This window comes from Symphalangus syndactylus, chromosome 15 (assembly GCF_028878055.3).
Source record: "Symphalangus syndactylus isolate Jambi chromosome 15, NHGRI_mSymSyn1-v2.1_pri, whole genome shotgun sequence".
Lineage (NCBI taxonomy): Eukaryota > Metazoa > Chordata > Mammalia > Primates > Hylobatidae > Symphalangus > Symphalangus syndactylus.
This window is the reverse complement of record NC_072437.2, coordinates 10095378-10107866: the sequence shown is the minus strand read 5'-3', so window position 1 is coordinate 10107866 and position 12489 is coordinate 10095378. Positions and strand designations below refer to the sequence as shown.

Below are 12489 nucleotides of genomic sequence, written 5' to 3'. Positions count from 1 at the left end.
CTTGTTGTTCAACCACGGCTAATTGATACAGAGACTTATTCTTATGTCTGACTTCGTGATCAAGTCCAACACAAAGATCAGACGCTTAACACAAAGTCAGGAAGGGGGCGTGAAGCCCCAGGAGCAGAACTGGGCTTTTCATGTTCCCTGGATGGCCAGGGCGCAGGGACATTGGGGGATGCGTCACCAGTTGTAATTTTCATTTGGGAGATCTATTAGAATGGGTCTTACTTTGAAAATAAGTTTCAATATGATTGAAAAACTGGTTACTTGAATTGCCTAATTTTTTATTTATAATTCTTAAAATGTTCTTATGCTTTGATTATAAAAGTATAATTCTTATACTTTTTTGTTAATTTTTTAAACTGATAAGAACAGATATTACACTCAATCTTAGCCCAAAAGGCTAAGAAGCGATGATTTTTAATTTTTTAAAAGTAATAAGCGTTTTTCATATAATTGTGTTCAATTAAGCAGAACTATCCCATTTGGAAAGGACGGAGGGAAATAGAATACAAAAGTGGAACAAGGAAATCGATCATAAATAACTGAAGTAAAACAAAGCACAAAGTATTAATAAGTGGCCTGTGTTTGGTTTTTGCATTTACCTTGTTCCTGCATAAATACCTTAGACACAGAGCAGCAAGTTGGAAATCTTAGTATCTTCAGACAGACTTTCCTTAATGTAATTCATACAAAACAATTGGGAAAATTAAAAGGCCATGAAGGTGTTATTGTCCTTGTCTTACAAATATTAAGTTACAAAGCTGGACATTCAGAGGAGTCAACATTTCTAAGTCAGGGCTCAGGGTAGCGATAATTAAAATGGACCGTGGCTGGGTTGACTGTTTGAATTATGCCACCAAAAGCCCCTGGAATACTACCTGATAAGGATGACTTCATCAACAGAACCTATTAGGATGCTAATAATGCCTGCTGGCCTATTTAGGAAGCTATTTTGTAGTGACGAAGGTTGGCTTCCCTGGGACATTGTGTCATATGAGCCATGGGGATCACATAGCAACGAGGACATGAGTTTCTTTCTATTTATAACCAGTTTGCTAGCAATGGCAACATGATGAGAAATGAACAATCACATCTGCTGGGAAATCGTAGGGCTCATTTTGTTTCTTCTTTAACCCACAAACCCTCGTGGAGTTGAGAAAGGACGTGGAGGAAGGACCCTGTGGGGGCATCACACTGCCCAGGGGCGCACATTCAAACCCTTGCCACATTCCGTTCTAAGCGCATTACACAGGTCATCTAATTTATCCACAATCTACAAAGTTCTACAAGTGACGACACTGAGTTCAGAGTAAGTGAATAATTGTCCAAATTCATTTAAAATTCAAACACAGGCAGTCCAGTTTCAAAGCCCATGCGTTTCTGTTAAATGCACTGAAACAGACATCTGAGGGGGACGAAAGTGTTCACTTTCCTGCACTCAGTGCAAACTGCACTGTGCAAAGTGGTCATTCCTATCCCTTAACACTAACTTGGACAGATCCCTGAGCTTTTGGATTCCTTTTAGGGACTCGGGACAGTCCAGTCCTGTCTAGATAAAAGCTATCCTCTTGTGCTACCCTCAGGCCCTGCCCGTTCTTGGGCTAGGTGCCCATTCTTGTTGCAATGACCCTCAGATTCAGCTCCATGGAGTCCAGCATCCATGAACTTAGATGGGGCATAAAGTATATGTTTACTCTCACCAATCTTCTGAAATGTAGCATGTCTTTCAATTATGACTAAAGGCCACAAACCACTATAGCATTAACAGTATCTGAAGCTTTGTCACCAATAGAAAAAATAGGTATCACATTACAATAATTTCAGGTATTATGAAATATTATTTATGCTCAGCAGTATTCTAAAATGTGTCCCCTTCTAGACAGTATTATTTAATGTATCAATAAAGAAATACGTATATTACTATGTTGATAATTTTTAAAATATTTTGATAAGTGCGTTTTAATATAGTAGTTTTCTTTATAATAGTACGTATTTTAGCACATGCCTTTTTAAAATAAACATTTTTTTCTAAAAAGATTTCCATAGGCTTTGTTGAATTGCCACAACTTACAGAACAAACAAACAAACAAGAACTCTGGGTTGGTGGGACAGGGAGCAGGCATAGCCTTTCTTTGCATCTTTCTCCTTCCTCCTCCTCCGGTTCCTGCTCCTCCCCACTGGGGACCAGGCAGGGCAAGGGAGAAGGAACCAGCCTTTCACAGCTGAACTGTGGAAGTAAAGGCCCTCCCCACACTGCCCTGAGCCTTCTGTGATCCCCAGGCATTCTCCTTATTTGTTGGGGTTGGGGGAGGTCCCCAGGCGTTCTCCTTGTTTGTTGGGGTGGGCGGGAGGTCTGCAGATGAGTTTTCCCCGGGCCCTCCACCCTGGAGAGCCCTCAAACTTCTCTCTCCATTCCCGCTTCAGACCCTGCCCCCCTGTGAACACTGAATATCTGAGAAAGGTATCAGTCAATTTAGGAATTTTATTTTGCCAAAGTTAAGGATGCACGCCTGTGACACAGCCTTAGGAGGTCCTGATGGTGTGTGCCCAAGGTGACTGGGGAGACATAAGACATCAATCAATACATGTAAGATGAACATTGGTTCCACCCAGAAAGGGAGGACAACTCGATGCAGGGAGGGGGCTTCCGGGTCGCAGGTGGGTGAGAGACAAATGGTCACACTCTTTTGAGTTTCTGATGAGCCTTTCCAAAATGGGAGGCAGGTTTGCCCTAAGCAGTTCCCAGCCTGACTTTTCCCTTCAGCTTAGTGACTTCGGGGCCTCAAGATTAATTTTCCTTTCACACCCCAAAGCATGCCTCATAGCTTTCCCCAGAGAAGACTCTTTGTGGGGAGGGCCAGAAGAGCTCAAGCCAAGCTCTCTCCCACAGGCCCCAGACCAAGCTCACAGCCCCTGGCCCCCACAAAGCTGTGGGTGTGCCTTACTCCGCCAGCTCTGCACTGCCCCCTCAGATGGGTTTGGGGGGTGCGAGCAGAATCCAGCCAGGGCTAGAGACACCCGCAAAGTTTGAGATGTTCCTGTGGCCCTGGGGTATGGGGACAGGGAACTTGGCAAGGAAGACGTCCCCTCCCAGAGGGGAAAGCACAGGACCCCTGCAGACTGGAGTCTCCTGCCTCCTCCTCCACTTTCCTCTCCTCTCTTCTTCCAGAGGGGTGCGGGCTGGAGAGGGCTGGGGTGGCTGACAGAGCTGGGCTCTTTCAGCAGGACGGGAACCCTGCCTCCAACTGCTGGCAGCTCTTCAGAATATGTGGTGCTGTGGCCTCTTTTGCTTTAGCTGGGGCTCTAATTAGGAATTTGGACAATGGGGAAAGTCTCAGCCACTGTGTCCTGTTACCCCAGCAAAGCTGAGAAAACCACCCTCACAGGAATCCCCTGCCATATTGCTTCTGAGGGCAATTCCCCTTACCACATTCGCAACTTCAGTTCCTTAACGTGTTCCGGGAACACTCATCCTCCATGCAGCAAGGTGAGGCTGCCAATCCTTCCTTTACTAGATACATGTGTGGCAGTAGCTGTTAACAGTGACAGGGTGGAAGGCAAAGGGCGCTAGAGGTTGAATTTCTTTAAGTACCAAGGAGAGCTTCTTTCTTTAAGAAGAAACCGCCCAGCGACAGTAAGGACGCATACAGTGCCACGGATGCTCATTTGTAATTCCTTAAAAATGTGTGTTCTCATTGTATTTTTACTGTTATAATTCATATTTGCAAACTCTGGTGAAAGGCTTCATTTAGCATATTTGCAATAATTCTCCATCCACTTTCTTTCCAACACAGTTAGTTACCCGTTTAAAAAAAAAAAAAAAAAAAATGCATTGACCTGGCCATAGATCCTAAGTAGCACCTAGTAACCTGATTCAGGTTAACCTTGGTAAACATTGAATTAAGAAGGGCAATGCTGCTATAAATTGCACCTAAGCCATTCTGCAGAGGTGGAACTTCACAATCAGGGGACCCGGGTGCCACCTGCAGTCTGTCCTGGGAACGCGTCACAGACAGCAAGCTGTCCACCCACGTACAAATACACACTGTTGCATGGAGTGTCTAGCGAAGACTGCTTCAAAACCAGTCTGCAGAATTTTCTCATTTGCATCAGAAAAATGAATATCCCTTAAGGCGGAGCTCCGCCTAGGTACATTTGGTGCGGAACCTGCCCCAAGCAGCAAGTCGTGGGGAAATGTGAAACCAGCAAGAACTGCCCCCAGGGAAATTGAAGATAAAACACAAAACCGAATTTAAAAAGTCACCTGCTGCTCCATTTCAAACTGGAAGTCTAAAAAAGGCATTTCCTGACGCTGGCGAGTGACTCAGTGTCACCGTGACTCGGCCGCGCCCGGTTGCCCACGAGGCGGGAGGAGGAGGCAGATGCTGCGGGCGGCGCGGGGAGCCGAGCCCGCGCGCTGCTATTTCGGGCAAGTCTGCGGCGAGCAGGGCCCGCAGTCCACGCGCACTCAGGAAGTACAAATAGGGCGTGCATCAGAGGAAGCGCTCCCCACGCAGAGGCTGTGGGAAAGTGATTCAGCGCTGCTAGAATCCCCCTCTCCCGCGCCCTTCGCAGCGCAGCGAGGGAGGGAGGGAGCGCGCCAGAGCCTCCTGCAGGTGCGCGCGGGGCAGGCGGGCAGGCGGCGCGCGCGCCCGGGGGCCCCAGGTGACCTCCTCCCGCGCGCACACAGCGGGCCAGGGCGCACCCGGAAGCCCGTTACCCAAAGGCAAGGCCTGTTCCGGCCTAAAGCAAACTCATCCACACAACGTCGCTAGCGAGTTCCGTTTCCCTGTTTCTGGGAATTTGTGACTGTCAAAACAAACGTTCAGGTGACCATTGCCCTGAACTGCACTGAGGAAAGGGCTAAGGACCAGGGAAGGAGGTGGTACGAAAGGCTGTGAGTTCACAGGGTGCCACGTGCAGGACTGGAGAGACCCCAGCCCCATCAAATCTCCTCTCTCCAGAAGTACCCTCCCTCTCCATCCCTCCAGAGGCCGGGGCCATGTGTCCACCCATGTGGAGGTGTAAGGAGAGCCAGAGGGAGAGGTTCCCACGTGGACCCAATGGCGAAAAATCTTGCAGTCAAAATCATTTAGAAACATTCTGCGCAGAGCTGGCTGAGTGTTGGGTGACTGGGTGATTGATGTTCAGGCGTTAAGGGAAAATGGGCCGTCCTCTGCATGCTTTCAGAGCTGGAGGGGCCTTGCCATGGGCAGAAGCAGAAAGATCATTTAAGCAGCACCCTGAACAATGACTGTTTTCAGAAAGTTATCGAACAGGCTTGTGAAATATTTTTCTCTTGATGTCTTTAAAAGATATTTTCACTTCTCCCGCGTGATTCAGTGTGGTTTGGAAGTGGGAGAAGAAGGAGGCTTGAGATGTTGAAGTTCACAGCAAAGTCTCTCCTTCAGGGCTCTAATTATTAAATATTTTCTCTCTGTATACCTTGTCTATCCAAATGATCATGAACCTGGGATGGAGGATAGGATTTATTACCTTGTCTCCTCCCAAGGGGTCCAGAGAAGGCCATGTGAAATGAGGGGATGATTAATAAACATTAGATTGACTGATGACCTCCACAGTATGTGAAATTGCCTTTTATCAAACCAGCAGGGAGACATAGTAGAGTCAGACAGGTATAACTCAAATGATCAGAAGGATAAGGATCAGAAGTTTCTTAGAACACGACTTGAAAACATCTCTTAAATCTGGAATAACAAAGGTTGAAGAAGATATGAATTATGAAAAGAATGATCTTAACAAAACCTCAGATAGTTAAAAATTACTCTAGGGGACACCTTTTAATATTGCAGAGAGATCATCTTAGGTCCAGTAAAACCAAATGCTATTTTTGCATCATGGGATTTAAATATAGGGAATTTGTCATTCAGGTAGAAATGAAGTTGACCACAAAATTATCCTCAGAATGATTTAGACACACGTGTAAAGGAAAATGCAGAAAGAGAGAGGAAAACAATCCACACTGGTATAAAGTCTCCTGAGGCAGGGGCTATGCTGTGACATTGCATCCCTGGACCTCACTCGGGGCCTGGATGAAGGAAGAGACACCGTGTGCACTTCGTCTTGCATATTTCTCATTTAATCCTCAAGGCAACATTCAGATGTGAGCAACCTTTATTCCATTTGTAATCCAACCCTCAACCTCACCCTATCTATTGCATAACTACTTTTTTAGTTCCTTAACCTGACAAATTACAGGTTTCTTCCACAATTATTTATTCATGTTTTTTGCACAACACTTCTTAAGGACTCAACATTATTGATTTCCGTTTATCCTGTACCTAACCCAGTAGTTGGGAAATAATAAGCATGCAGAATATGAATGATGAAGAGATAGATTGGTGGATGGATGGATGGATGGATGAATAGATGGATGAACAGATGAATGGACGGATGGATGGATGATGGATGGATGGATGATGGATGGATGATGGATAGATGATGAATGGATGGATGGATGATGGATGGATGATGGATGGATGGATGATGGATGGATGATGGATGGATGATGGGTGGATGGATGATGGATGGTTGGATGATGGATGGAGGGATGATGGATGAATGATAGATGGATGGATGATGGATGGATGGATGGATGGATGCTGGATGATGGATGGATGGATGGATGGATGGATGGATGGATGCTGGATGATGGATGGATGGATGGATGGATGGATGGATGGATGGATGGATGGATGATGGATGGATGAGTGGATGGAAGGAACAGATGGAAGGGAACAGAGAATCAGTAAAAGGATGATGAGTGACACAGCCAAACTGGTTTTCCCTTTTTTGTAAATCCTTCTCAGTCTATGATTCTGATTTGGAAGAATTACAAGTAAAAATGACCTAATTTGTGCAGATCTCTGAGAGGTTTTATATCTTACCCAAGGTCACAAGTATGTAAGTGGCAGAGTCAGCATCTGAACTCAGATTTGTCTAGTTTCATGAGGACAACAAAATGACTCTTGGGTTCAGATACAGGATGGGTGCACTGAGTCTTAGGCTTTAAGAATTCTGGTGTATAAGTGATGGTACCCCAAATGAGTACAAGCTAATGCATGTAATTTAAAGTCCAGTAAGCTAGAGTGAAAAAGTGCATGGAAAGAGCCAGCATACAGCCATTGAAATCGAAAAGCCCATTAATGATGGTTAACTAAATTGGTAGATTATGGTGTGTCCGAGCTTTAGAAAAGAGAGTGGAAAAAAAAAAAAAGGAAAAGAGAGTGAAAAGATTTTTTAAATGACCAAAGTTGAACCGTTTGATTCTCTTCTTTTTATCACCATCATATTTAAAATCATCAAAACAAGTACTCTCTATGCTTCTAAGTTGCTATTGTGGCTGGTGCCAGTCCCAGGAAAAGTTTAGCAGGCCACTCCAGCCTGTCCCTCCTGCTGAGTGCATGGAGCAGCTATTAGAGGACTCTGTCAGTGAACAGTAGCAGACAGACTGGGGAAGAAAACCAGATTCAGATGTACCACCAAAGCAAGAGAATTTTACCATATTTTTTCTCCAGTTCTCCTGCTGTTTAGCCCAGATATGGCTGCAGCCACAGAAATTATATGCAGAATAACTGAAGACACAGTTTTAGAAACAAGGGGTCAACAAGAGGAATGTTAGGATCTGAAAAGTAATGGGGAGTTCAGTGGGAGGGTGGAATGAAGGAAGGAGATCCAGTAAAATTGTTCAGGGACTCCTGGGCTCATCTTTGATGTGTGTGTGCATAGATCTGACTCTAAACAGCTACCAAACTGAAAACTGCCCACACTGCCCGCACTCAGACAGGCCATTGGTGGGCACGCATGCAGGACAGATCCGAAGAGTACCGCAAAAACAGATCTACGTATAGAAGGTGAATTGAAGCTTGCAGCCTGGAACCTGACCCAATCATTGGCCTGCAAAAACCCCCAAACACCAACATTTTCCATAAGAGAAAGACATACATCTACAGACTCACAAAGCTAAAGAACCCAATCCACACACAGACATGTCATAATTAAATGTCTGAAAATTAGAGAGAATGAGAAATCCTAAAAGTAGCCAGAGACAGCACATTACTTAGAGGGGAACACCGATTTGAATGATTCAGGGTTTATTATCAGAAACTAAATAGAGGCCAGAAGGAAAGAAAGTAAACAATAGATTTAAATTGTTGAAGGCGAAGAACTATTAGAATTCTATGTCCAGTGGAAAAAAATACCCAGTACAGGTGAAATAAAGACATTTTTCAAGTGAAGAAAAACTAAAAGAATATATATTTCTCTAAAACAATTGTTAAGGGAAGTTCTTTGAACATAAGAAAAATGATATTAAAAGATACTTTGAAACATCAAGAATAAAGAAAGTAAAATATAAATGTGAAATAGCTGGGTAAATATGAAAGACTTTTCTTCTTTTGGGTTTTAAAAATATATCAATGTAGGAAACAACACAAGCTAAAATAGCAAACTAGAAAATGTGTAAATAACAAAAAAAGGCAGAAAAAGAGAAAATGAACAGTAGCATATAGAAAACCAACAATAAAAAGCTAGACTTAAATCCAAACATACCAATAATTGCTTTAAACACAAGCCCAGTCTAAACACACTAATTAAAATACAAAGATTGCCAGAACAGATTTGAAAAATATGACCCGACTATATGTTGTCATCAAGAACCTCACTTCAAATATAAGAATATGGATAGGATACAAATAACAAAAAAACAACACAAGCTAAAATAGCAAACTAGAAAATGTGTAAATAACAAAAAAAGGCAGAAAAAGAGAAAATGAACAGTAGCATATAGAAAACCAACAATAAAAAGCTAGACTTAAATCCAAACATACCAATAATTGCTTTAAACACAAGCCCAGTCTAAACACACTAATTAAAATACAAAGATTGCCAGAACAGATTTGAAAAATATGACCCGACTATATGTTGTCAGCAAGAACCTCACTTCAAATATAAGAATATGGATAGGATACAAATAACAAAATAGAGAAGACTTATCAAGCAAATAGCAATCAAAAGAAAGATGGAGTGGCTATATTAATATCAGACAAAGTAGATTTTGGAGCAAAAACTAATTCCCAGACATAAAAAGGCAGGTAGTATAATGGTAAAAGAGTTGACTCACCAAGAAGTCAGAACAATACTGACTGTATGCACCCCTAATAATGGAACTCAAAAAGAGAAAAAGCAAACTGTTCCAACTGAAAGAAGAAATTTAGAAATCCATAAAAAAACATTGGAAACTTCAACATTCATCTCTCAGTAAATGACAGAACTATAGACAGAAAATCATAGGGATATAAAAGAACTGAACAATACCATCAACCAAGTGGATCATAAATTACATTTATAAAACAATCTAGCCAACACTAATAGAATACATTTTCTTTTCAATTGTACATGGAACACTCACCAAGAAAGAATAAAAGAAACTTTAACAAATGTACAACTATTGAAAGAATATGTAGTATGTGCTGTGATCATAATGAAATTAAACCAGATATCAAAAACAGAAATATAACAGAAAAATCTACAAACATTTGGAAACTAAGCAACATACTTCCAAATAAGCCGTGGATCATAGGAAGTATCAAAGAAATTAAAACTTATTTTGAATTGAATGTAAATGAAACTACAACATAACACAATTCATAGGATGCAGGTAAATCAGTGCTTAGAGGGAGATATGTAGCATCAAATGCTTATGTTTAAAAAGAAAAAAGTCTCAAATTAATCATGTACGCTTACACCTTAAGAAACTAGAAAAAGAAGAGCAAAATAAACACAAAATAAGAACATGAAAGGAAATAATAAAGATAAGAGAAAAAAATTGATGAAATTGAAGGCAGAAAAAATAGAAAAAAATCAATAAATCCAAAAGCTGGTTCTCTGAAAAGATCAATAATATTGACAAACTTCTAATGAATTTGACAAAGAAAAAGATGGAAGATGAAAATCTTCAATATCAGGAAAGAAATAATAAATGCCGCTACAGGCTTCACAGACATGGAGATAATAGAATACTAGGAATAACTCTATACCCACAAATTCGACAACTTGCTATGAACTAATCCTTGAAAGAAAAAGTTATCTAACTCATCCAAGATGAAATAGATATCCTGAATAGTCCTATAACTATTTGTAACTTAAATTTATAGTTGAAAACCTATAATTTGTTTTGAAATTTGCAGGACCAAACGGTTTTATTGACAAATTCTATTAAATATCTAAAAAAAAAAAAAAAACAGCTCTACATAATGTCTTCCAAAAAAACAGAAGAGATGGGAACATTTCCTAGCTCATTTTTTTTTTTTTTTGCAAATGGCATTATTTGATAGAAAAGCCAAAGGTAACATAAGAAAATAAAGTTAAAAGCAATTTTCCTCACTAACAGAGACACAATAAACTCTAGTAAGTACTAGCAAACCAAATGCTCAATATATAAAAAGAATAACATATCATGACCAAGTGGGCTTCATCCCAGAAATATAAAACTGGTCTGATCTTTGATTATCAATCACTATTATCCACTGTTTCAACAAGCTGAAGAAGAAAGGCCATATAATCACATCATATGGGATTGCATATGGGATTGCAATTGATGCAGAAAAAGCATTCAACAACATTTGATATCCACTCATGATACTTACAGGGATAAAGGTATCTGGTTCTTTTTTTAAACCCTGTAGTTAACATCATATTTAATGATGAAAGACTAAATGCTTTTTTCTTCAGATCAAGAACAAGGGAAGAATGCCCATATTCACCACTCCTATTTAACATTGTACTAAAAATTCTGGAGAGTACAAAGAGGCAAGGAAAAGAAAAAGAGGTGTGTGTGTAGGAGGGGTGAGATAAGAAAAGGAAGAAATAGACAGAGGAAAACATAGGAGTAAATATTCATGACCTTGGATCTGGCAATGGATTCTTAGATATGACACTAAAGGCATGAGCAACAGATGAAAAATAGATAAATTGTACTTCATCAGCATTAAAAACCTTTGTGCACTAACATACATTATTAAAAAAGTAAAAATACAATCATCATAATAGGAAAATATATTTGCAAATCATATATCTGATAAGGGTCTACTATTCAGAATATATGAGGAATGCTTACAAGTAAACAACAAAAAGATGGGTCAGGCATGGTGGTGCACAATTGTAATCCCAGTAGTTTGGGAGCCCAGGCAGGAGGATTGCTTGAGCCCAGGAGTTTGAGAGCATTCCTGGCAACATAGTGAGACCCCATCTCTAAAAAAAAAAAAAGTTAGAGAAATTAGCTGAGTGTGGTGGCGCATGCCTGTAGTCCTAGCTATTCAGGAGGTTGATGTGGGTGGATCACCGGAACATGGGAGGTTGAGGCTGCAGTGAGCCATGATTGTACCACTGCACTCCAGCCTGGGTGAAAGAGTGAGACCCTGTCTCAAAAGTAAATAAATAACCAAAAGACAAACAACCTAATTTAAAATGGAAAAGAAATTGAGTAAACATTTCAAATGTCTACTCAATATATAAATGGCCAAGAAGCACATTGAAAAGATGCACAGCATCATGAAAAATTAGGAAAATGCAAATCAAAACCATGACCCCTTCATACCCACTAAGATGGTTATAATCAAAAATTGGAAAATCGTAAGTGTGGACAAGGACGTAGAGGAATTAGAGCCCGCATCACTGTTGGTGGGAGTGTAAAACAGTTCAGCCTCTGTGAAAAAGAGTTTGGCAGTTCCTCAAAAAGTTAAACACAGTCTCAGCAATTCCATTCCTAGGTGGATACCCTAAAGAATTGAGGTGGGTGGATCACGAGATCAGGAGATCAAGACCATCCTGGCTAACATGGTGAAACCCCGTCTCTACTAAAAATACAAAAAATTAGCTGGGTGTGGTGGCAGGTGCCTGTAGTCACCGCTACTAGGGAGGCCTGAGGCAGAAGAATGGCCTGAACCCAGAAGGCAGAGCTTGCAGTGAGCCGAGATCACACCACTGCCCTCTAGCCTGGGCGACACAGCGAGACTCCATCTCAAAAAAAAAAAAAAAAAGAAAAGAAAAGAAAAAGAAAAGAAAAGCAAACAGGAGCTCAAACAAATGCATATGCACAGCAACACTATTCACGGTAGCCAAAGATCAAGATAGTCCACATGTTCATGAATGGGTGAGTGGATAAAGAAAATGTAGCATATTTACATGATGGAAGTTATACAGCCATAAAAGTAATTGAAGTACTGATGCATGCCACAATGTGGATAACCTTGAGAACATCATGCTAAGTGAAAGAAAGCACACACGAAAGTCATACACTGTATGAAATATCCAAAGTAGGCAAATGTATAGAGTCAGAAAGCAGACTGGTGTTTGCCAGGGACAGAGGGGTAGGGAGGGAATGGAGTGTGACTTCTGAATGGGCATGGGGCTTTGGTGTGATGGAACTAGTTTTGGAACTAGACACAAGTGGTTTAGTACTAG

General features: G+C 41.2%; 1 pseudogene; it reads right to left on the bottom strand.

Annotated features, from left to right (window-relative positions):
* Positions 1-303: 303 nt before the first annotated feature.
* Positions 304-418, bottom strand: LOC129464294 (uncharacterized; annotated as a pseudogene).
* Positions 419-12489: the final 12071 nt, after the last annotated feature.